The sequence below is a fragment of the Camelus ferus genome, chromosome 3, assembly GCF_009834535.1.
Source record: "Camelus ferus isolate YT-003-E chromosome 3, BCGSAC_Cfer_1.0, whole genome shotgun sequence".
Classification (NCBI taxonomy): Eukaryota; Metazoa; Chordata; class Mammalia; order Artiodactyla; family Camelidae; genus Camelus; species Camelus ferus.
Genome location: NC_045698.1, coordinates 108,707,329 through 108,731,408, shown reverse-complemented (window position 1 = coordinate 108,731,408; position 24,080 = coordinate 108,707,329).

The following is a 24,080-nucleotide window of genomic DNA, read 5'->3' as shown; positions in this document are numbered from 1 at the left end:
CATGCATTATCCTCAGCCAGAACCTTGCATATGATGATGAGAGCAAAAATGAGTAATGTAATGTCTGAAGGGTGGCCAGCCCTCACCTGACTTGCTTCATTCCTGCCTTAGTGATGCACTCATCGAATAACTTTGGTCAGTTTCTTGGACCTTTTTGGGTCTCAGTTTTCCCATCTTTAGCATGAGGGCTTTGGAAGAGAACAGAGGTCAGCAGATGCTCGTAAAGGACCAGAGTGTAAATATTTTAGGCTTTGCAGGCCACATGGTCTCTGTTGCAACTGCTCAACTCTGCTGTTCTCGTGTGAAGCCGCTGTAGGCAGCACAGACTGAAGGGCATGGCTGCATTCTAATAAAACTTTATTTACAAAACCAGAAGGTCATTCTGTGGGTCATAATTTTTTGACATCTGGACTAGAAGGCCCCTTGAGACCTTTATAGCTTGGATATTTTAAATCCCTTATTACCTGTCTTCTAAGGAGCCTTGTTTGGCTTGGCTCCTTGGCCTTAATGTTGAAAATCCTAGTTCTGGTAGCATGTATGTTTGAGACCCTCAAAGAGACACTGATGTGGAAAGGAATAATAGACCCATGATGGCTGCATGGCATGCCAACAGGTCACAATGTTTGAAGGCTTTTCTGACATGGTTCTAAACACATCTCTAAAAATACAGAAGATTAAGGAATTTGGTGACCACCTTTTAAAAGTTTCCAGGAGGTGCATTTCTCAAGCTCTCCTCCTCTGTTCACTGAAGGCTTAGTCTCCTCAACCCTTACTAAATCCCTGGGTGTGTGACACCCCATCTCCCCTTCATTGCATTGTCTTTCCTACCCACAAATGTGTCTGCTTTCACCACTGCATTGAAATCTCCTTGACAACAGAGAAGTTTATTTCTTCCCTTTCCCCACATGACATCTAATATTGTTCTGGGCACATAGAAGTGCTAAATAAACATTCAATTTACATTCTAGGACCCCCTGCCCTCTCTTCCCATTATGCATTGTTCAAGAGGCTTATGCCCGTGTGAGGATGGCTTTCGATGGCTTTTCTTTTTGTTGGATTCGATTTTCTGTGTTGTCTGAGATCTGGGTTACCAGATACATATCAGTGTCATTTATGGTCAGGCCATGTGGCTGTGATGGTCAGACGGATATCATCTGATACTGCGGGAGTCAGGGAGGCAGGCAATTGCGTGGGAGGGGATTTGAGCGCTGGATGGGGAATAAAAACATCCTAGGTTTAAGATACAGCTCTGCCGCTAACTCGCCAAGGAGATGTAAGCAAGCCACTTAACCTATTTCAGTGAGCCAAAGCCTTCGTTTCTTTATCTAAATGGGGAGGGTGAAACTCTGAGGGTTTTTATGAAGATGAAGTGAAATGATTTATGTGGATCAGTAGAGAGTGAAGGACCATACTAACATAAAAATTATTAGTCACAGGTCTTCATCATCTCTCAACTTCTAACTGGCCTCCCTCTTTCCACCCTTGCCCACTGAGTCTGCTGTCCCAGTGGCATCTAGAGTTATCTGTAAATGTGAGTTGGAGCTTAAGTCTTGTCACTCCTCTGCTAAATCCCCAATGACTCTCATCACATGCAAAGCCCAAGTCCTAAACGTGGCTGAGAAAGCCCCACCTCCCCTGGTTCTGTGGCCTCTGACCTCACCTCCCACTACCCTCCACTTTAGCCACAGTCTTCTTATTCTTATCTCAGGACCTTTGCACTTGCTCCTTTCCATACCTGATACGTCCTTTCCCTAGACATCAACATGGCTTGCTGCATCACTGGCTTCAGGATTTTTCTGAAAGTTCACCTTCATTCTCAGTGAGGCCTTCCCCAGCCATTCTTTTAAAAATTCCACCCCATCCTCCTTGCCTGCTTTGATTTTTTCTCTGCAGCACTTACCACAAGCTAACATAATATTTACGTTACTTGTTTTGTTTTTCTCTGTTCCTGAGTAGATGCTTCATGAGGGCAGGGATTTTTATTTATTTCTGCAATGCTATATTTCCAGCATAAAGCACGGTGCTTGATACCTAATGGGTGCTTAATAAATATTTGTCGAGTGAATAACAGAGGTTATGATCTCATTAGCTCAAAGAGGCTGCCTGCTAAGGCACACAGGCACTGCATAGCATTGGTTGGCTGATAAAGTTCACCCATTCCTTATAGCCTGGTTCAATTAATGCTAACCTTTTCCCCCTGGGATCTTTGAAAACAGTATATTAACATGATTAAGAGGGTGGGCTTGGCAATCAGCCAAGGTCAACTCTGCGTTTACTTCTTACTACCTGTGTGAGTTTCAGCAAAATAATCACCCTCTCTGAACCTAAGTTTCTGAACTGTGAAATGATAGTTTCTATTAAGTAAGGTTGTTGTGAGGATTAAATGAGGATTATTATTTGTGAAAAGCATTTAGACACATCCTTAGCCCATAGTAAGTTGTTGGCTAATGGTAGCTATTTTTGTGTCAGTAATGGTATCATAATGTCAGCCTCTTCTATGAGTGCATGGAACAAGTGTCATTTTAACAGCTGCTCTTTGTGTGAATTGGCTCTGAGTTGTTCCAAACATGTCTTTTGCTTTTCAATTTTATATCTTTTTCCTGCTATTTTGAAAGACATGTTGTTTCCTCTTTTCCTACTTCTGTCCGCTCTCCTCCTCTTTCCTTGACTCCAGAAAACCTGAATTTTCCTACCTTCTATGCCGCTTGCTGGCTCTGAGTCTTGACTCTGGTTACTTTCCCACCTAAAGCCTCAGTCCCCTCATTGGTGCAGTGGGGCTAAGAAACCCTGTTCTGCCAAACGTGCTGAGATCCTGAGAGGACACAGGGAGAAGGTGGATGTGAACAGTGAAGCATAGCGAGTCCTACAAACACCAGAGCTGCTCCTCATTTTTATGGCTGCCTCCCAGCAGTGGGAGTTGTGAACGCCCAGCCAAGCCGCCCTGTCCTCGCCTGTCCTGGGGAATTAGATGCAGCACACACACAAAGGGAACAGCGTGCTTTTTTGTCTCTGATTCTGTGGGTTTATGACAGATGCCTCCCTGAAGCCAAGATTGAGTTTATCTTTGGAGAACCATTTAGAAAAAAGTTGTATCGGAGATGACTTTCAGTGCAGCACAATAATTTAATTTTAATTATTGATGTGACTTGAACCTGGCATTTTGGATCTGTTTAGGCCTCTTGAAAGCTTGATGATTTTTCAACATTCTGAGGCCTCTAATTAACTATCTAGCCAGAGGTTTTCTGCATCAAGTAAACATACTGTAATTCCATTATTAGAGTTCTCTGGGGAAATCAACTGTATCCTTGGTGCTGAATGGGAAAATTCATCAGCCCGGGGAGAGTGGTGGTGAAATGCAGGCCCAGAGATGCATTCTGAGATGACAGCTAGGGGCAGGTAGTCAGACTGGTCCCCTTTCTCCTGGTTTCGTTTGTCTGTAAGGCCCTGCAGAGTTAAGGACTTCAGCCCTCTGTTCCACTAGATTTAGCACATTAGGATAGGAAATAAACTCTCTTGGAAATTGGCTAGTTCATGTGCCAAAGGTAGTGCTTGCCTGAAGCAAGTTGTTAAGGATTTTGAGTCCATATTGCTTAATTTAGCAATTCATTTTGTACTTACCATGCACCAGGCATTTTCCTAAGCCCCTGCATTTGGGTTAATTCACTTAATTCTAGCAACAGTATGATGAGGCAGGTACCACGAATAATCCCTTCCCTATGGATGAGAAAACTCAACTAACATGCTTCCAGTCACACAGCTTATAAGAGGTGGAGCTGGGATTCAAACTCAGGAAGTTGTGTTCCATTAAGCTCTAGTAGTGTGAAGTGCTTGACTCGAGACTGACACAGGGTGAGAACTGGGTGACTCTGGTTTGGACAGATGACGCTCTTATTGTCACTTGAGGTTGCCATAGATAAGCATGCATTTCCTAGCACCAGATATTTTTAAGCAGAACATTCCCCTTTTTCCTGGGTATGTATGCTCATCCTTTAGATACAGCTTAAATTTCATTCAAGAGTGGCTTTGCCTGGTCCATTCCGGACATCCTCCTGTTCCAAAAAAGGTTTCCCTTGCTATGAGCTCTCATGACATCCTTTGCTCTTTCTTTTTACATTTGCCTCAATGTGTAGTATTTAATATGTATCTGTGTGATCATTTGTGAACTCCTGTCTCCTCTCCTGTCTGTGAGTTTGATGCTGTGTTCCCAGTGCTTGGAAGACAGCCAGCACTCAGTTGTTAGATGAAGGGCTTGGTTGGTTATTTAACCACGGTACCCAATAGTAGTGTTTTTCAAACTGTGGGTCATGACCCCTTCTTGAGCCTTGAAATTCATTTTGTGGCTTTTGACAGCATTTAAAAGCATGAAAAAGAAGAGCAAGTGTTGGAATACTTCACACATGGAAACGATACATATTATTTTGTGAGGCTTTCACTATATGATGTGTGTATACTGGGTTGGATGTAAATGTATTTCTGTGTATTATAGCCAAAGATTTTTGAAAGCCCTAGTCGGAAGTGTATTCCCCCACCAGATGAGGAATGGGATCAGGTGGCCTCTGAGGTCTCTCATTGCTGATTCTTGGGGATCTACAAGCCAGGCAAGAGGTGTTGGAGCCCAGGGCTTACTCCTCTCCATCCAATGCATTATATTTTTCAAGGCTGTTTGGTTATGGCTGGATGATTTGGAGGTGATCTCTCTCTCATTCAATTAAGCTCATGCTTGCTTTTCAGCCTGCTAAATGAAGCCTTTGATCACAATGGAGAATTCACTGTTTTTCACTGGTATTACAGCTCTAAATTTGCCCATTTCCAACAGCCGCTGATTCTAATTGAAATGGAAGGGCTGTGGGGTTTCTTTCTTTGGGGTTTAATTGTGTTTTTCTCCTTATGTATTGCCAACTGCTGGTCTCTTTTTAAGAGGCAAAGGGGGTAGGATTGGAGAACAATGTGACAGAGCTTTTCTGGGCTAAAGTGGGTGGCAGGTTACAGTGTTTAAGACCTACTATCTCCATGACAAAGGATTGAACACCCCCCCACCCCCGATTTTCTTTTCTTTCTTTAAAATCTATGTGCCTTAGTGGTAGCTTAAGAATACTCCTGGGTTCACTTAGGCATCTTCTTTGCTTTTGTCTGTACAACCTTGCTACACAAAGTGTGGCTAGTGAACCAGTCAGCATTACCTTAGAACATGGCAGAAATACAAAACTGTTCGATTTGGATCTGCGCTTTTACAAGTTCCATAGGTGATTCCTGAACACATTTCAGTTTGAGAAGTGTGGTGCTGCAGGACCCAATATGTGGTTGGCATGAGTGAATCAGTGATTGAACTTGTTGAGAACTTGTTGGGTGAAACATGGGAATTTTTCTGCAATCAGAAAGTTAGGTTGGTGTATTCATCAGGGGTCTCCAGAGAAACAGAACCAATAGGAGGTGTATTTTTATCTGTCTGTCTATCTGTACATGTACACAGGTACACAAACATAGACAAAGAGATTTATTTTTGAGGATTAGCTCATATGATTGTGGAGACTTGGCAAGTCCAAATCTGATGAGGGGACCCGCAAGTGGAGACTCAGGAAAGAGTTGCTGTTCGAATCTAAAAGCAGTCTCCTGGTGAACCAGGAAGGCCCCATGTTACAGATTGTCTTAGTCAGTTTGGTCTGCTACAACAGAATACCATAATGGCTTATAAATAACACAAATTTATTTCTCACAGTTCTGGAGGCTGGAAGTCCAAGTCAAGATTCTAGCATGGTCAAGTTCTGTTGTGGGCCCCTTTCTGGTTTGCCAACTGCTGACCTCTGTTGTGTCCTCAGGTAGTCGAGAGAGGAAGCAGGAGTTCTCATGACTCCTACAAGGGCACTAATCCCTTTTCTGAGGACTCCACCCTCTTGATCTCATCTAATCCTAATTTACCTCCCAAGGGCCCTACCTTCTCATACAACCACATTGTGGGTAGGGTTTCTATAACACAGATGAAGCCCAGAGGTCATCTACTGGAGGAATTCCTTTTGCTGGGGGTAGGTCAGCCTTTTGTTTGGGCCTTCAGCTTACTCCACCCACATGAAGGAAGTCCATCTGCTTTACACAGAACTCACCAATTTAAATGTAAATCTCATCCACAAACGTACTCATGGAAATATCCAGAATCATGTTTGAACAGATACTGGCACTGTGGCCCCAACACGTTGATACATAAAGTTAACCATTGCAGCTGGGAAGAAATGATGGGGAAACGGCAAGAAGAGAGGTCATCCAGGGTCAGCAGGAGAGGTTGTTTCCAAAAATGTTGTATCCTGAAACTTGGGTTTTTGTTTTTTTTTTCCCCAAAAAGCCTGATGCTGGCTTAGATCGAAGAGCCAGGCTTCAGGAGGAGAAGCCCCAGTGGGCCCCGGGGGGCGCCAGGTTGGCTCCGGGGCTCAGACCACTGGCTCGGGAGGCAGACAAGGGTGCACCCGCCCCCATCCATCACTAGCTTTGTGATCCTGGGCAAGCCTCTTAATTCCAGAGTGTCAGTTTCCTAATCTGTAAAATGGAGCCATCCTAGTTCTTGTTCTGAGAATTGTCACGAGCATGAATGGAGACCACGCTCATGGAGCAGTGAGCTCAGAGCCCGGCACAGGGTGTTTAATGAACAGCAGCTGCTACAGCTGCTCTTGTTTTCTGCCACTGTTCCTGCTGTGGCCTTGAATCCTGGTGTGTGCTCCTCTTCCCTGGCCTAGGTCTCAAAATTGCCTGTGCAGTTCACATGCCAGTGGATGCCTCTTAGAGGCCAAGTTGTTGGGTCAATATCTGGTATCCTTACAAGCAGGCGAGAGGCCCTATTTTTACAATTGTTGTTGCACTGCAGTGCATCATTCTGAGGTGAAGGGGGAAAGTTACCCTTAACCAGGGTTGACTTATTTTCCGGTGAAATGAATTCTCTGAAGACAAGAAGTTGTAGCATCTCTGAAGTAGTGGCCAAAATGCAGCAAATCCCTCGCACCCCGACCCCCACCCCACCCCCCAGACTGTGCTTCTGCTCTGCTCTGCCTGCCCTGCCCCACTTAGGCTCCCGCCCCATGCATTACATTTCAGTAGCCTAGTTTCATCCAATCCTCTCAAGCAAATAGAGGGAAATGTTTTCAATTAGCAAGATCTCATTGCTGAGGGCACTAAAAGACAGCTCTTCTGGAGCAAAGAGAGTAATTGAACGTATGTTGTGTATTTTCTGGAGGAGGGAGTACCTTGCCAGGATTTTAGCGCTCCCATGCCTGCTGGCTTGGGGCCACTCTAGCCACGAGCTCGTGAGTCAAAGAAGCCTAATCTTGTCTCCCTTCAGAGGCATAAATCCCCGCTGAGTAGCCCTGGTGGTGGCTGTGCGGCTCCTTCCGCTCAGGCGAAGGGAGTGACTTACCTGCAAAGCAGCCTGTTTCTTGGTTGGACACCTCTGGCTCTGAGAAAGTTAGAACTTTCTTTTTTATGTTAAGGACAGCTTTCAGGGTTGATCACTCTTCCTTATATTTTCCCAAACTCACCATCCCAGAAATCAGTCTTAATGTCCTTTGTTTCTGTGTTTCTACCCTTTCCTCCCCTGCCCCCTTCCCCACACAAGTATTAAAGAAATGAGTAGCAGTAATGGATCCATTCATTCCTTCACTTACTGTTTATTCAAACAACATTTATTAAGTGTCTGCATTCTGCCAGGCACCCCTCAAAGCACTGGGAGTAGAATGATATGACCATTTTTTGTCACCTGTCTACTCTTAGAAAAAGTTCCATGTTCCTTCTCAGCAGGAGAGGTTGTTTCCAAAAATGTTGTATTCTGGAACTTGGGTTTTTTTTTTTTTTTCCAAAAAGCCTGATGCTGGCTTAGATCCCTTCTCACATGGAACTTTTTCTAAGAGTAGACAGGTGACAATAAGCCAAGATAATTATAGGGTGACAAGGACTTGGATAGAAATAAACAAGGAGAAATGGCCACAAGAACTCTGTGCATGTGTGGGAGAGAAAGGGAAAAAGAGAGAGAGTTTGGAATCGATTGATTTTTCTTTGGATGGAGTGGTCAGGGAAGTCTTCCTGGGGGAGGTGACGTTGGTGCCTAAATCTTAAAGATAAAGGGGTATGGGGAGAGGCAAAGAACATTCAGGTGGGAAGAAGTTGGTGTGTTGGATGGGCAGAGAGAGCCCATGGAGGCAGAGGATTACTGGGCAAGGGAGAGAAGAGTGAAAGAGCTAATGCAGGGGAAGGTAGAGCAGCTCTGAAAGGCCCCGCAAACCAAGGAAGGGAGTCTGGGTTTTATTCTGGCTGCAGTAGAAAGTTATCAGAGGATTCTAATGGAGTTTGGTGGTATGATTTAAGTTTTAAAAAGAGCACTCTGGTTATGGGTGGAGAATGGATTGCATGGTGGAAAGGGGATGGTGAGAGGACCAGTGAGGGGCTATCACAGTACTTATTTATAGCTGAAAGCATGGATTTCAGCTGTGTGCTTGGAGGCAGAAATACTAGGAGCTAGTGATGAACCAAACTGGACATTGTGGTTAAAGGAAAGGGTGTCCTCTCTTTATCCTTGGGGCCCTGAAAAATATCAGAGGGATATCTATGCTTGGGTACCATAGACTGAATGCTTGTGGCCCCTCAAAATTTGTATGTCGAAATCCTAACCCTCAATGCACTGGGAGGTACTAGGAGGGGGAGTGTCTTTGGGAAGTGATTATATTATGAGGGTGGAGCCCTCTTGATTGAGATTATTAAAAGAGACTCCAGAAACAAGTTCCTACTGTGCAGCACAGAGAACTATATTCAGTACCTTGCAATAGCCTATAATGAAAAGGAATATGAAAAGGAATATATATATATGTATAACTGAATCACTTGCTGTACACCAGATATTAACACAACATTGTAAACCCACTATACTTCAAAAAAATGAAAATAAAATACTTTAAAAAAGAGACCCCAGAGAGATCCCTTGCTCTTTTTATCATGTGAGGACATAGAAGATGGTCATCTTTGAACCAGGAAGAGGGTTGTAACCAGATACCAGATCTGTTGGCATCTTAATCTCGACTTACCAGACTCCAGAACTATGAGTAATAAATGTCTGTTGTTGAGGGTACTCAGTCTCTGGCATTTTGTAATAGAAACAGGCTGAAGCAGCGGGAAGGGAGAGAAAGAATCAGCCATGCTTGACAGTCAGTGAGTGGGGGACACCCTATTCCTGGAGGAGATTTCATTTTTCACCTGAAAATGCTTAAGGATGTGGTAACTGTATGGATGAATATGTAGAGGGTGCCAGAAGAAGTCTTAGAGACCTAGAACCACCCTTTTTTAAATTGACAGATGATTCAGTAGGGAATAGACAAATGAGTCACAAAGCAAATCAGTGGCAGAGCCAAGACCAGAATCAGGTTGTGAGATCCATGCTCATGCTCTTCCCACTGGCTTGTTCTCAATGAGGGTTCTCAGACCAAGATATTAGAGGTCATGAAAACGAGGCAACCAGGAGGATCCTACATGCATCAGTCATTTGGTGGGAAAGGAACTGAGAATGAAAGCTTGATTTTCGTCTATTTTTTTTCCTTCAACACTCCATGGTTTCCCATTGCACACTATACTCAAAGACTGACAAAGGTGGGAATGACCTGTGTGGACTCAGCACCTGGCTCAGTCCTGGCATGTATTAGGTGCTCAGTAAATGTTTGCTGAATGAATGAATACATGTTTCAGAAGTGGAGGGCCTATTCCTAGGTGTTTTCTAAGAAGTCCTTCTGATTAAATGCTGATCTCATTTTGGGCTGGAATTGCAGCAATAAGCTGTTCAGACCAGGGATCAGAGAGTCCTGCTCTGTGCAACACAGGCTGAGTGACACGTGGAGACAAATGTTCCTTAAGTCATGCTTAGCAGAATGTTGGAAAGGGGATGGTCATGGAACTTTGAACAATGTTGAATGTTGTTAAAATGACTGGGGTTATATGGAGCCTGAAGTAGAGCCAAGAGGAAGTTGGATATTCAGAGGGTTGTCCTGTTAAAATATTCTGGTTTCATTTTGGGGGATCCCACATAGTACAGTGTGGTCAGTGGCTCCAATTTTCAGGAAGGAAGAAAGATTCTTGTTCAGTGTAAAGGTGAATCAAACAGTGTAGCCATTTAAAAATGAGAGATTTCTTAGAGTGAGGTAGAGGAATGGTAAATGGGTCGACATGGGACGTCTTCTTGCCAGGAATGTTGTTAAAGGCGATCTGTGATTTTATGGAGACAGGAGTGGACGTCTTCTCTGGTAATGTTTTCCAACCTGAGATTCTCAGGTACTTATAGAAAGTTAGTATTCATTCATTCATCACGTACTCTGTGTTGGGTTCAGTGGTGAGTATACACATATATTCGTAGGAATATACACCCAGAATCTCACATGAGTTTTTAATCCACTAGGGTAGGTGAGCTTGTCCATTTGCTCTCCAACATTTCTAGAGGCCTCTTGATCATAAAACCTCCTAAATGAACAGAATGTCTTCAAACAAGTTCATCAGAGCCAAATCCAGTGCCAGATGGAAACTCAGAACCCCCCCCCCCCCCCCCCGGCTAGAACTGTAATGGTAGAAAGCATAGGAAGCTGTAACTTCTGTTTTCTCGAGTGAGCTTAATTGTTTAAAAGCCAGCTGGCTCCTGGGGTCGTGATGCCACCTTTTTATTTCCCTCCAGATGAAGTTCTCCACCCTGTTCCTTCTCTGCATGTCTCAGCCAAGAGCAGGCTCCGTCTATAAGTAGCTTTCATTGATAATTAGAGTGGATGTTGCTTCAAGCACCATCTGGGCTCTCTGGGACCTGGTAGTGCTGAGAGTCATCTGTATTGCCTTTGCAAACAGTGCCAGTGGGAATCTGCAGGCTTCTCTGGCTAGGCTTTCCTCCCTGGCACTGTCCTCCAAGCTGGGGGTGGACTTGAAGAAGGCAGCCAGATCTGATTAGGAATAAAAAGATGGGATCCAGGATGTGCTAGTTCCCTCTGACCTTGGTGTGGTCACCAGAATGCATCACTTTCTTTTTCTCTGGATGGTTTGCGTTTCATCTTGAGCACATTCAAAATCTGTCCTCTTGGAAAAAACTGGCCCAGGGGCAACTGCAATGAGGCAAAGAGGTTCGTGATGTGTCTGTCTACCCCATTCATCCTCACTCTTTCTTAAGCTTCTCTTGGTCTGGTTAAATTTATTCCTTAAGAGATACTCAGCAATAAACAAGGCTTGAGTTGGAGGCTGAGATTCTTAAAATCCCTCCTAGGCAGTTTTCATTCTGTCCGTTAACCCATTAGTGATAGGTGATCCCTCACTAGAGCTCATGAACTTTGAACCCTGAAAACATATATATCTAACTTACCATTTGTCCAGACCTCCAAGTCCCAATTTTTTTTTTCTTTCTTTCTTCTGTCCTCTGAGAGGGTCTGACTTTCCTTTTTATCAGGGATACTGATCCAATAACAGCATTTATCTCTGACCAACAGTGCTTAGACTTCATGGATAACAAAGATTAAGAAGGTATTTATCGCACTCTCTCTCTATATTATCTTATGTTTAAAATTGAAAGCATTTGTTTTGGCAGCAGCTCACACAAAACCAGGTAATGTGTACAATGACACTTACTTTTTCCCACAGACAATGGTTAGCTGTCATAGTAGCATGGATAGTGGTAGACAGGCAGGTTCTGGAGTCTGAAGAGTTCAAATTTTAACTTCAACATTTTCCACTGTTACAAACTTAAATCAGGTACTAGCTGCCCTGAGTGTCAGCAGCTCCATCTGTATAATAGGGGTAATGATAGCTTCTGCCTCAAAGGGGATTAAATGAGATGATACCTATTCAGCATTTGGCAAAATAAGCGTGTAATACCTGCAGGTGTTAAGGAGCCAGGCTTTCTTCAAGACCTTCTTGTCGTGAATCCTGGAGTAACTGACTGGAGCAGGGGTTAAAGGAAGTGAAATCCCAGTACAGACAGCGTTGTGTTACTGATGATAAGTATCTTTCCTCTAAATATTTGCTTGTTTATCTTTACTTCCATCTTTGTGCTGCCCTAGGTCTTTTCATAGCTATTGAAACCCATCTGTTCTCATTTATATTCAGCTGCTATTTAGAATATAAGTGTTAATTACCTCCTTAACACCTCACTGCTACTAATTCTGAGCACTCTGTGTTCTTGGTTCCTTTGGTTTACGCCATCTGCCCAGGGTCCCACACCACTTGTCTTCATTATCTCTTCTGTTGTTTTAGTGGTTCTTGACTCTCTTTTAAAAACATGTTTAGAATTGCCTCCTTTAGCTATTATTTTCAAATAAAGTGTTCTGATGATAAAAGTAATCCTTATTATAAACATTGGAAAAATAGGGGGAAAGTAAGCCTTCCACCAAGACAAAGGAAGGATTTATATGTGATATTTTCTTCTACTCTTTTTTTCCTCTGTGGGCCTATATATGTATTTTAAACCTAGGTTCATATCATGCATCAGATGGGAGTTTTTAGCTACAAGCAATGAAATAGTCAACTCAAATGGGCTTGTAAAGTGAGGAAATAGATGAGCACACATAACTGAAAATGCAGAGGTAGAACAGAATTTAGGATTACCTTAATCCAGTGCTTCTGCCTCCATTTCCTGTGATTCTTTCAGCTCCATCATCTGCTTCAACTAATAAAGCAACATGGCTTTAGTAATCCCAGGCATCACATCTGTACCCAAAAAGTCCAGGGGAAGAGGGGCTGTCTCTTCCTGCAGACTACCTTAAGCGCAGAGAGCCTTTTCCAGAAATTCCCAGCAAACTTCCCTTTGCAGCTCATTGGCCCCAGTTGAGCGTCTATTCCTGAATCAAGACTATAAAGGGTGACAAAGAAGCTGTGGTATATTTATACAATGGAATACTACTTACCCATAAAAAGAATAAAATAATGGCATTTGCAGCAACATGGATGGACCTGGAGATCATCATTCTAAGTGAAGTAAGCCAGAAAGAGAAAGAAAAATACCATATGATAACACTCATATGTGGAATCTAAGAAAAGAAAAAAGATGACACCAATGAACTCATCTACAAAATAGAAACAGACTTGAAGACATGGTTATAGGAGGGGAAAGGGAGTGGGAAGGGATACATTTGGGAGGTCAAGATTTGCAAGTATTAATACTATATATATATATAAAAAATAGATAAAAACAATATTTCTTATGTATAGCACAGGGAGCTATATTCAATATCTTGTAATAACCTTTAATGAAAAAGAATATGAAAACGAGTGTGTGTGTGTGTATATATATATATATATATATATATATATATTATATATATAGCTTCGACATTGTGCTGTACACTAGAAATTGACACATTATAACTGACAGTACTTCAATAAAAAATAAAAATTAAAAGAATTTTAAAAAAGACTATAAAGGGAGATCAGTTTACCATGATTGGCTCAGATCAGTATGTCTTCAACTTTTGTGTGCCTCTGAGGTCCCTTGAGATCTTGTTAAAACTCCGATTTTGGACTTTGTCTCCAATGTTGCAGACTCAGTCGATCAAGATTCCATTGTGAATTTGCATTTCCAACAAACTTCCAGGTAATGCTAATATTGCTGGTCTAGAGACCACACTTTGAGAACCACTGGCTTAGACAATTAGAGCACTTTTTTTGTAAATGTGTTCAATTTCTCCAAATGTTTTGTGGCCATGCAAAACAGGAAAGATGAAATGGATGGTGAAGAAAACCAAGGTATCTACTATATCCTCAATTATTTCTTCCATATCATCAAAAATTCCTTAAATGTGTAGATTTTACCATTAAACTGTTAAAATGTGAAAAACCGTGGTACTTCTATGTAATAGAATAATGTTTAACTGGTCTTCTGCTGTTGGGCATGAATGGTTTGAATATTTTGCTGTTATAAATTACGCAGTAAAAAATGCCAGCGCACAAAATCATTTGTGTGCTTCTCTGATTATTACCCAAAGATGCGTTCCTAGAAGTCGAATTACTGTTTAAGCTATTCTTACCTCACTGACTCAGGGCTCCTTTTTCCAGAGAATAAATGTCCCATTTTCCCCCCTGGCTTTCTTAAAGGGCCAGTCTTTTATAGCCTGTGTACATTGATGAAATCCTTTCACAGAGTAGAACCAGGTGGGATTGGGATGGGAAGAAGGGCAGGATGACTCAGCAAGTGGAAAAGAGGAGAACAGGTCCTGACACCTGAAAGTACATGGCTTGCATAGGGAGCAGATCACATAAGCGGGTACCTCATGAGAATACCATTCAAGGGTACGTGGAGTCGTGGAAGATGATGTGGGAAAGGAGACTTATGACAGTTTGAGCCTGCATTTTTTTTTTTTTTTTGGGGTAGTGATTTCTAAACTTCAGTCATTTGCTATATCATTTTTACATTTTTTGTCTTATCTGTGTCCCATCTGCATTATTATAGTAGTTTTTTACTCAACATATGTAAATGAATTTATTTTCTGTAGAAACTTTGTATCACTAAGGAAAAGAGAAACCATGTCAGTTACCATAAATGGAAAGTAGCTAATATGTAAAACAGTGTTGTTAAATTCGAACTCAGTATTTTGCATGTTGAAAGCTCTGAATTTCTTTGTTGTGGGAAGGTGAGCATGTATTAAGGGAAGCAAAAGACATAGCAGCTTCAAATACCTTCTAGGTATCCATAGAAAGACTAAAAGATTTTGCAAAGGAAATGGCTTTCTTATGCTGTACATGAATGTTATTTAATGTCACATTGTACACTTCCTAAAATCACCAACATCCTGCTCTTACGGCATCAGTGTGCTAGGCTAATAAGCTGTGAGCCTCAGAACTGCTAAGAATTAAACACACCCATGGAATCAGAATCTCTGGGGTTGGTGGTAGGAGGTGGGCTCAGGAATCTGCATTTTACCCCATCTCCAGGTGATTCTCATGATCACAGAGGTTTAAGACACACAGCTAGGTTGTAAAGAACCATTATCTTTTCCCCTCATTTTTTAAAAAAATTGAAGTATTGTCAGTTCAGAATGTGTCAATTTCTGGTGTACAGCATAATGTTTCAGTTACACATATACATACATAGACTCTTTTTCATATTCTTTTTCATTATAAGTTACTACAAGATATTGAATACAGTTCCCTGTGCTATACAGAAGAAACCTGTTGTTTACCTATTTTATATGTAGTAGTTAATATTTGGCAAATCTCAAACTCCCAGTTTATCCCTTCCCACCCGCTTTCCCCTCCGGTAACTGTTAAGTTTGTTTAATATGTCTGTGAGTCTAATTTTGAGCTTATAAAAAACATTCTTCTGGTTTGCCAGCTTCAATCTATTTCAAAGATACAGTTTATGTACCCTCTACAATGAACCTTTTGTGTCCTCATAGGTAAACAGTATGTCTTTTAAACAACTCTACTTAGATTTTGCTTTCTGACAAAATCTGTCCAGTCTGACAATGTATGTCTTTTAATTGAAATAGTCAATTTACATTTAATTACTAAGATAGCTGAGTTTAATTATATGAGCTTGCCATTTCTTTTCTATTTGATTTATCTTTGTTCTTTTTTGGGGGGAGATTAATCAATTATTTTCATTATTACATTATTTTCTTTCCTGTTAGCTTTTTAATTAGACATTGCCTTATTATTCCTTTACTGGTTTCCCAGAACTACATTATACTTCCTGGATTTATCATAGACTCCCTTCGATTAGGGACCTAACAACAGTGTAACTCCATTTAACCCCTTTACCTTTTGTGCTCTTGTTGTTATATATTTTAAATCTACACTCATTTTATTTTCTGTAAGCCAGGAATTCTACATGTGTTTTTTAAACCCACAAGAGAACCCACTAATCCTGTGTTCTCCTTTTTCTTATCTTCCACTAAACCTTTGTTTCAAATTCTACTACCAGTTATGGTATTTTCAGTTCTAAAATTTTCATTTGATTTTTAAAATAGATTCCAGGTCTTTGGTGAATATATGTTTATTTATTATTTGAACATATTAATCATTGTTACTTTGAAGTTCCTTTTTGATACCTTTACTAACTGACTCATCTGTGGGACTATTTCTACTGACCCATTTCTTTTGATTTTTAAGTTATTTGGTCCTGTTTTTTTTTTTTTTCTTCTTTTTTTTTTTAAGCTTGTCATAATTTTTTTAAATGGATGTTATGGATAAAAAATTGTAAAAGTTCTAGATGAAGTTATCCTCTTCCAAAGTGGTCAGTGTTTCTCCTAGCAAGCAGACAGTCTCGGTGAGTCAGCTTGATCTTGTCATAGGCTTTCTTCTGATTGGCCTATTTCAATTTTGTCTGTACCTCTGGGGTGTGGCTCTTTTCCTAGGATATGACCCTCATGGTACCTTAGGATCTTTACAAAGGCTTGTTCACTTTGATGGGACTTAAACTTTGAAGTCCACCTTTTCAGCATTATATGATGGCTGAAATATTTGCTCATATTTTTAGGCTTCAATTTTTTTTTCTTTTTCTTTTCCTACTGGTTGCCTGAGAGTCTTTCTTTGCATAGCACATCTTAGCATGTGATCAATAATTTGAGAGGAATATATGCCCAGTGCCCAGATTCTATTTTCTTTGCCATTTTGCCTTCAAATCCTGGCTGCTTTGTGAATCCTGAATACTGACTTGAGTCTCTTCAGCCCAGTAAGGCTACCGTTTTCTTCTTGGGCTCTTTTTACCTACACTATAATTTGGGAAATGCTCTCAAAGAAGAGAGCCAGAACAAATAGCCCTTTCTAGAATCTCTCCACAATCATAGCCCCCACGCCCCACCATTTTCTGCCTGCACTGATTATTCTAAGATAGCTTCAAATATTTTATACATATTTTGTGCAGCTTTTATATTTTTATTTGGCAGGGGAGCTAGTCCAGTAGAAGCTACTCTATCATGGTAGGGCTTGAAAGTCTTTTTATCTTAGCCTTAAGTGAAGAAATTGAAGCTTAGAAAAGTTATGTAAATTGTCCGAGGTCAAATAGCTTATAAATGGCAGAGCTGGGACTTAAATCTAGGTCTTTCTGACTCCCAACCTATGTTCTTATCCACTATACTTACTATGTCCTTATCATAAAAGCAACTATGTATTGCGTGCCTATTAGGGTCCAGGGAGTGCTAGTTGCTTTCCAAACAATATCTTTTCTTGATAAAAATCCTATCAAAGAGAAAGTGTTATCTCTACTTTACAGATGTGGAAACTAAACTCAAGAGTTCAAGTCACCTTTTCAAGGGTATTGAGAACGTAAATGGCGATGCATGAGTTTGACTCCAGCTCTGTACCATCCACCAACCTCACACTAGAAATTAATTATTAGATGCATGAACTTGGCCAATCACTTCTCTGAGTCCTCGTGTTCTAATTTGTAAATATGAATATCAGTTAGTGTTGTTTGACTTGCAAAGGATGTCATGGGTGGGAAGACAAAGTAAAGTTGCCTGGCATTCATAGACTTGAGTGCTAACTGGTAGACACTTCTTCAGCTCATGCTCTGCAATGTTGCTGATTCAAATGGAGGAGCCCAATGGGGGCCCAGGAATACTGAAACTCCATGATCATGTCTGGTGATGTTGCTTTTAGTGATCACCAATAAGTTAGAACAAAATTTTGAAATATGTTTTTTAAACATTGTTAGAGAGATGAAGACCACAGGCCTGAGATTATCATAGTATAATATAAATGAATAGATCATTTGCTATATTAAACATAGACAAGCACTAAGACACATGGCACAGCCACTCTTGTATTGGGTGTCCAGGAAAGGTGGGAAGAACTTTCAGAGGTCAGTTTCTGTAGTTGGTCTGCCTGAATTAAAGCCTAGCTCTATTGCTTACTGACGTGGTGATCTTTGGCAAGTTACTCACCCTTTAAAGCCTTTCCTCATTTGTAAAATGGAGATTATAATTAATAGGATTCTTGTGAGGAATTTATCCAAATGAATATTTAACACAGTGCCTTCCTCAATACGGACTTTCTATAATGCATGTTATCAATTAAAAATTGATGCTGGAGATGGTGTAGAGAAAAGGGAAACCTCCTACACTGTTGGTAGGAATGTAAATTGGTGCATCCACTATGGGGAACAGTATGGAGGTTCCTTTAAAAACTAAAAACAAAGTTACTATGTGATTCAGCAGTATAATTCCTGGGTATATCTGGATAAGAATGATAACTCTAATTCAAAAAGACACATGCACCCCAGTGTTCACGTGCAGCACTGTTTACAGTAGCCAACACATAGAAGCAACCTAAATGTCCATCAAAAGATGAATGTGTGTGTGTACACCACATCTTCTTTATACATACACACATACACACACAGTGGAATATTACTCAACCATAAAAAGGATGAAATAATGCCATTTGCAGCAACATGGATGGACCTAGAGGTTATCATACTTAGTAAGTCAGACAGAGAAAGACAAATATATGATATCCCTTATATGTGGAATCTAAAAAAATGGCACAAATGAACTTATTTATAAAACAGAAAAGACTCACAGACATGGAAAACAAACTTATGGTTACTAAAAGGGGAAAAAGATGAGAGGAGTGAATTAGGAGTCTGGGATTAACAATACACACTGCTATATATAAAACTGATAAACAACAAGGACCTGTATAGCACAGGGAAATATATTCAATATCTCATAATAACCTATAATGGAAAAGAGTCTGAAAAAGAATATATATGCATAACTGAATCACTTTGGTGTACATCTAAAACACACAATGTTGAAAATCAACTGAAAAATTAAAAAAAACCCAAATTGTTATTGTTATTATTGAAAATTTTTGGAGGATGACAGAATTTGGTGTGAAGAGGCACAGAGAAGCATTCTGGGAGGTGAAATTGTTTGTTGGAAGACAAAAGCCCATTCTCCAGAGTGCTAATCAGAAATGGGCAGGAGAAGGAGTAGCTAGACCTGGATAGTTTATGCCCACAATTTGGAAAAGCCTGTGGTCCCTTCTTTGGATTAGGCACCAGTCTCCAATCTCTTTGCTAAGCTCAGTTTTATCACCTAAGTATACGAGAATTGATGAAGAAAAAGCAAGTAAAATAGGTAAAGTTACTTTTCCCTAAGATTTTCACCATTTCTTGTCTGTTTCTCATGGGCTCATATACGAACCTTCAGAATTTTAAGTTCTTTCTCTCCTTGCCTTTCCTCTGGCATTCCCATAGAATTAAGAGTTGCCTCTTCTGGGGAGTTAGGTTCACTTGTCTGTAGGGTAAAGTTTTATTATCAATAACAAGTCTAACTCGATTTATTCGTCCTTCTGGGTCATAGAGTAGCCATCAAAAATGTCCATCCCCGCATTCCCATTATGCTTAAAACTTCTTGAGTGACACTGGGCAACTTCAGCGTCTCCCAGTGTTGACGTTCTCCTCTTCTCCCTACCCCATGACTCGGGGGCTAGCTGTGCTGCCATCTGTGGTGGCTCAGACCTCTGGTCCAGGTGTCCTCAGGAGTAAGTCAGGGCACAGCCGATGTCCTGTGCTTGTGAGAAGCTGAGAAAAATCAGTGGGGCTCACTATTAGGTCATTTGCTTCCCCATGTCCTCCTCTAATCCCAAAAGTGGTGCATTTCAATTTGAAGAGCTTTTCCTCCTAGTATTTTTACAGGCCAGTGGCCGGGGGTGCGTGGGGACGGGTAAAAGTTAAAGTCCATTCATGAACAGTTGTGTTGTGAGGTATGGAGAGTTAACAGTGGTGATCTGGTGCCAGGGGCTCTATGCCACCTCCTCCCATCCCGAGCCTCTGTGGGTGACATTGACAGGGTTCAGGCCTTTTCCTGGGTTCAAAATCTGGCAGAGTAGCTGATAACCCCAGGTTCAGGCCAACATAACAAGACTTTTGAGAGACATGATGTTAAAAATAAAAAACAGATTGAATCATGATTCTGTTAGAAGCAGAAATATTAGAAGAATAAGCCAAAAGACCAAGAATCTCAAATTAGCCTAAAAAAAGATCAGTACAGAGGGTGGATATGGTAGAGTGCATGGTTAGCATGGTGCGAGGTCCTGGGTTCAATCCGCAGTACCTCCATGGGGAAAAAAAAGAGATCAGGATAAATATTAAGAGTATGAAATAAAAACAACCAATCACAAAAGTAATCAAGCAGAAATCTTTCTGTATGTAAAATACTACCATTTGGGGAAATTGAGCCAGGTCTACAGCATCATTCTTTATTATTTCTTACAACTGTGCATTTACAGTTATCTCAATAAAATTTTCAATTAAAAAGAGAACTATCTCATATTGAAGGGGTATACGGAGTACCAAAGAAGAAAAAAGAATATTACAATAATGTTTAAGAATATCAAAGATAAAGATAAATTCTAAAGTTTTCAGACAAGAAGAGATCACATGCAAAGGAATTCATGTAAGACAGACTTTTCAATAGAATCCTGGTTGCAGGAAGACCATTGAATATTTTCAACTTTTTTAAGATAGAGAAAGAGAATGAAAGCATATGTCTTTAGTAGCCCAGAATTAAAGTCTAGGTAATGTCAATAGATCAAATAGCCTGAGAATGTGCTAAATTCCTAATTTTATATTATATTAGAATTCAAAATAAGTAAGAATTGAAAAGAAATATAGGAAAAGAGGAGAAAAGAAATAATAAATTAAGACGGTAGGAACAGCTCCAAATGTAGGAAAACCACAGCTAGTGTAAATACACCAAATTTGCCAGTTCAAGGTTAAAGATGGACAGATTGGATTTAAAAAATGTACAAGATCTGCACTTAAATCATAATAGCATGCACAGGTTGAAAGTAAGAGAATGAAGTTAAAAAAATACATAATGAACAAAGACTAACCAAAGAATGCTGATAAAACTATATTAATATCAGACTTTAAACAGTAGCATTATATAGGGTTATGTTATAAGCAATACCAAAATGGGAAAATATACTGGGAATGAAGAAAGGCACTACAGAATGGTGAAAGATTCAATTAGAAAGGAGGAAGGTCGTTCCATGCAGAGGAAGCAGTGTAATGTAAGCACTGGGGCAGAGAAATTTGGTATGTGTTAGTGGACATGCAGTTGTTAACGAGAGCCTAACAGAACGGAGGGAGCGGGAATGGAAAAAAATGGAATGAATCTGATGAATCTTTTGGAACTAGAATTGATCTGATGGCACATCAAGGAGGATAACACTCAGCACTCTCCCTGTTGTTTAATAAGCACATAATAAAGGGAACCTGCTGTTTCTATGTCTGATCATGGGGCAGGAGGAGACTTCAAACTTGGTAACGGTGGATGCTAATAGCATTTCCTGAGATGACCTGGCAAAGGAGGTTTGTGCAGTGATTATAAATTGAGATTGTTTCAGCTATGTTACGTTTCGGACCAGTCAGTTCTGTTATGATGGGACATGTGTCGCATGTGACGTGCAAAAATGGTAGCATAGTTTTATACACGTTAAATGGTTGAGAAATGCATATAAACTGCAGTAAATATGGCTCTTTACCTTGCTAAAGACCTGAACTTTTGCTTGTGGAGATGGGCATCAGAAAGATTGCATTTGTGAATGTTGGTGAAGTGAAAACAGGATTGTCTGATTGGAGGACAGTTGTAACACATCCATGTGGGTGGATGCGGCTCATCATGCATTTGATGAACTGAGGCAGCTGATAGATGTGTGAGTGATTTCATGTGTGCATTTTGTTTCTTGTAGAGGGAATTATACATGAGCAAATGTAAAATTTGCATTATGCTCAAATATGTACCAAATACCCTAATATATCTATCATACTGCAGCAAATTGGTTTTCAAAGCAAGTGTTACAGCTGAACTGACTGTACCTGTGGGACATTGAGAGGAAATTAAGGCAGAGGTAAGGTAGTCCAAAAGCCTTTATATAATGTACTGCTCTTTTTTTAAAATTTGCTTATTCTTTATTTTTTTAGTTGATGTAAGATTCTTTAGTCTATAGTGCTTTACAATTTTCAAAAGTTTCACATGCATGATTTCATAACAATCCCACAATAATCCTTTTTTTTTCTTATCTCCTGTCCCGCCATTGCCCTCCCCCATTCCCTCTCCCCACTGATCACCACTAGTTTGTTCTCTGTATCTATGAGTCTGCTTCTTTTTTGTTTTATTTACTAGTTTGTAGTATTTTTCAGATTCCACATATACAGGATATCATATAGTATTTGTCTTTTCTGTCTGACTTATTTCAATTAGCATAATGCCCTCCAAGTCCATCTATGTTGCTGCAAATGGCAAAATGTCATTCTTTTTTATGGCTGACTAGTATTTCTCTCTCTGTGTGTATGTGTATGTATGTGTGTGTGTGTGTGTGTTTGTGTACGTACCACATTTTCTTTATCCTTTCATCTGTTGAACAATTAGGTTGCTTCCAGACCTTGGCAATTGTAAATAATTGTAAATAATGTATGAACATTGAGGAACAATGCACTTCTCAATCAGCAATATCATCTTTAGGTATTTATCTGAAGGAAATATTAAGAGATGTTGCCCATGAATAAATAAAAAGTTTTTTAGGATAGTAAAAAATTTTAAACAAAGTTAAGGCCAACAGTATGGAATTGGTAAAATATGGTCATCCATTAATGAAATGGATGAGATTTATAAAAATCTCGTCAATCATATTGATGAGAAAATATTCGTGATATATTACCAAAATTTGAAATGATCATATTTCACAAGGCTCTTCATAGAATAGCGTTTTGTAAAACCTATAAATATGTATGTATATAGGACAAATGCTAAAAAGACATACTTGAACATTATCTCTGGACAGTGAGTTTATAAATGTTTTATCTTTGTCCTTTTTTGGTGTTTTTCTAGTATTTCAGCAGTGAATTTGTATTTTTTTTAAAAAGACAACTCATTGGCTCATTCGTACTAAAAAGCACAGCTTGGCTTAATTCAGGGATGCATCTGATGTCTCCAGGACCCATCTTTCAGCTCAGCTTCCCCAGAGTGCCTTCATGGTTGGAGTCCCCTTCCATACTTTTCTGGGAATTGGAAGAAGGTTCCTGGCTCTTGTCTAGAAGAAGAAAGCCTGTGTATATTTTTATGATTAAGAGAAAATACACTTGATTTTTAAAAGAATGAATAAGGTGTTATTGATGGAGCAAAGTCCTAGAAGTCAAAGACAGGAGTGTGGCCAGGGCACCTGGAGAAGAGCTAGCCTGGAATAGCAGGAGACTCACACACATTTTCTTTCCCCTTTAGCAAGAGGATTTCTCTGTGTGAATATGGATAGATTGCTGTGTATCCTCCCAGCTCTAATAGTCTCTGGTCACCAGAGATGGGTTACACCTCATCCCACCCCAACCTGCTTACCATTCTAGTCAGGGATGTGTTTGGTATCATTAATCAAAATCACTTTTTCTGGAAAACAGAATACATTGGATTTTTTTTTTTTTGGATGTGTTTAACCTTTTGGGCACATCAACTGGACATTATCTTTCAGCCACCAGAATGCCGTTACGTTAAATCTACCCTCAGGCTTCTCCAGCAGGATGATCTGGAGTTGCTGCAACACATATGTATAAATTATATGTCAAAACTGGTAAATTCTATAACTTTTTTATTTGACAACATAATGTGACAGAATTTATGTTACCTGCAGAGTTGCTATGATGATCTGCAGTAGGGAATGAACCATGTCTAAATCATGAGGAAGGATGGAGGAATGCCACGTGTGGGAAGCGGCACTTCGGAGCCTGGAATTCTGAATCAAATATGGTGACATCCGAGGGTTCAGCATTTGCTAATAATTCAGAAAGCCTGTCAACATTGTGTTGAGTATCCATTGACATCAACTTAGCTTTATTTATTATTATTTATTTTCCATGTCCTAGAACACGGAAAGGAAAGAAGGCGGTCTGGTGGGTACACAGTATAGACCTAGATGGAATGAGGTTTAACTGAGTCGTTGTTCATGTGTTAGAGGGCAAGGTCATGGCAGGCAAATCACTGCTGTGACTCACATGGTTGGTGGACCATCTGTACCTTATTCTGACTTACTGAGGTTTTAAGATACAGATTCTTGGTCTCCAAGATCTACTGAGTCGGAATCTCTGGGGAGTGGTCAGG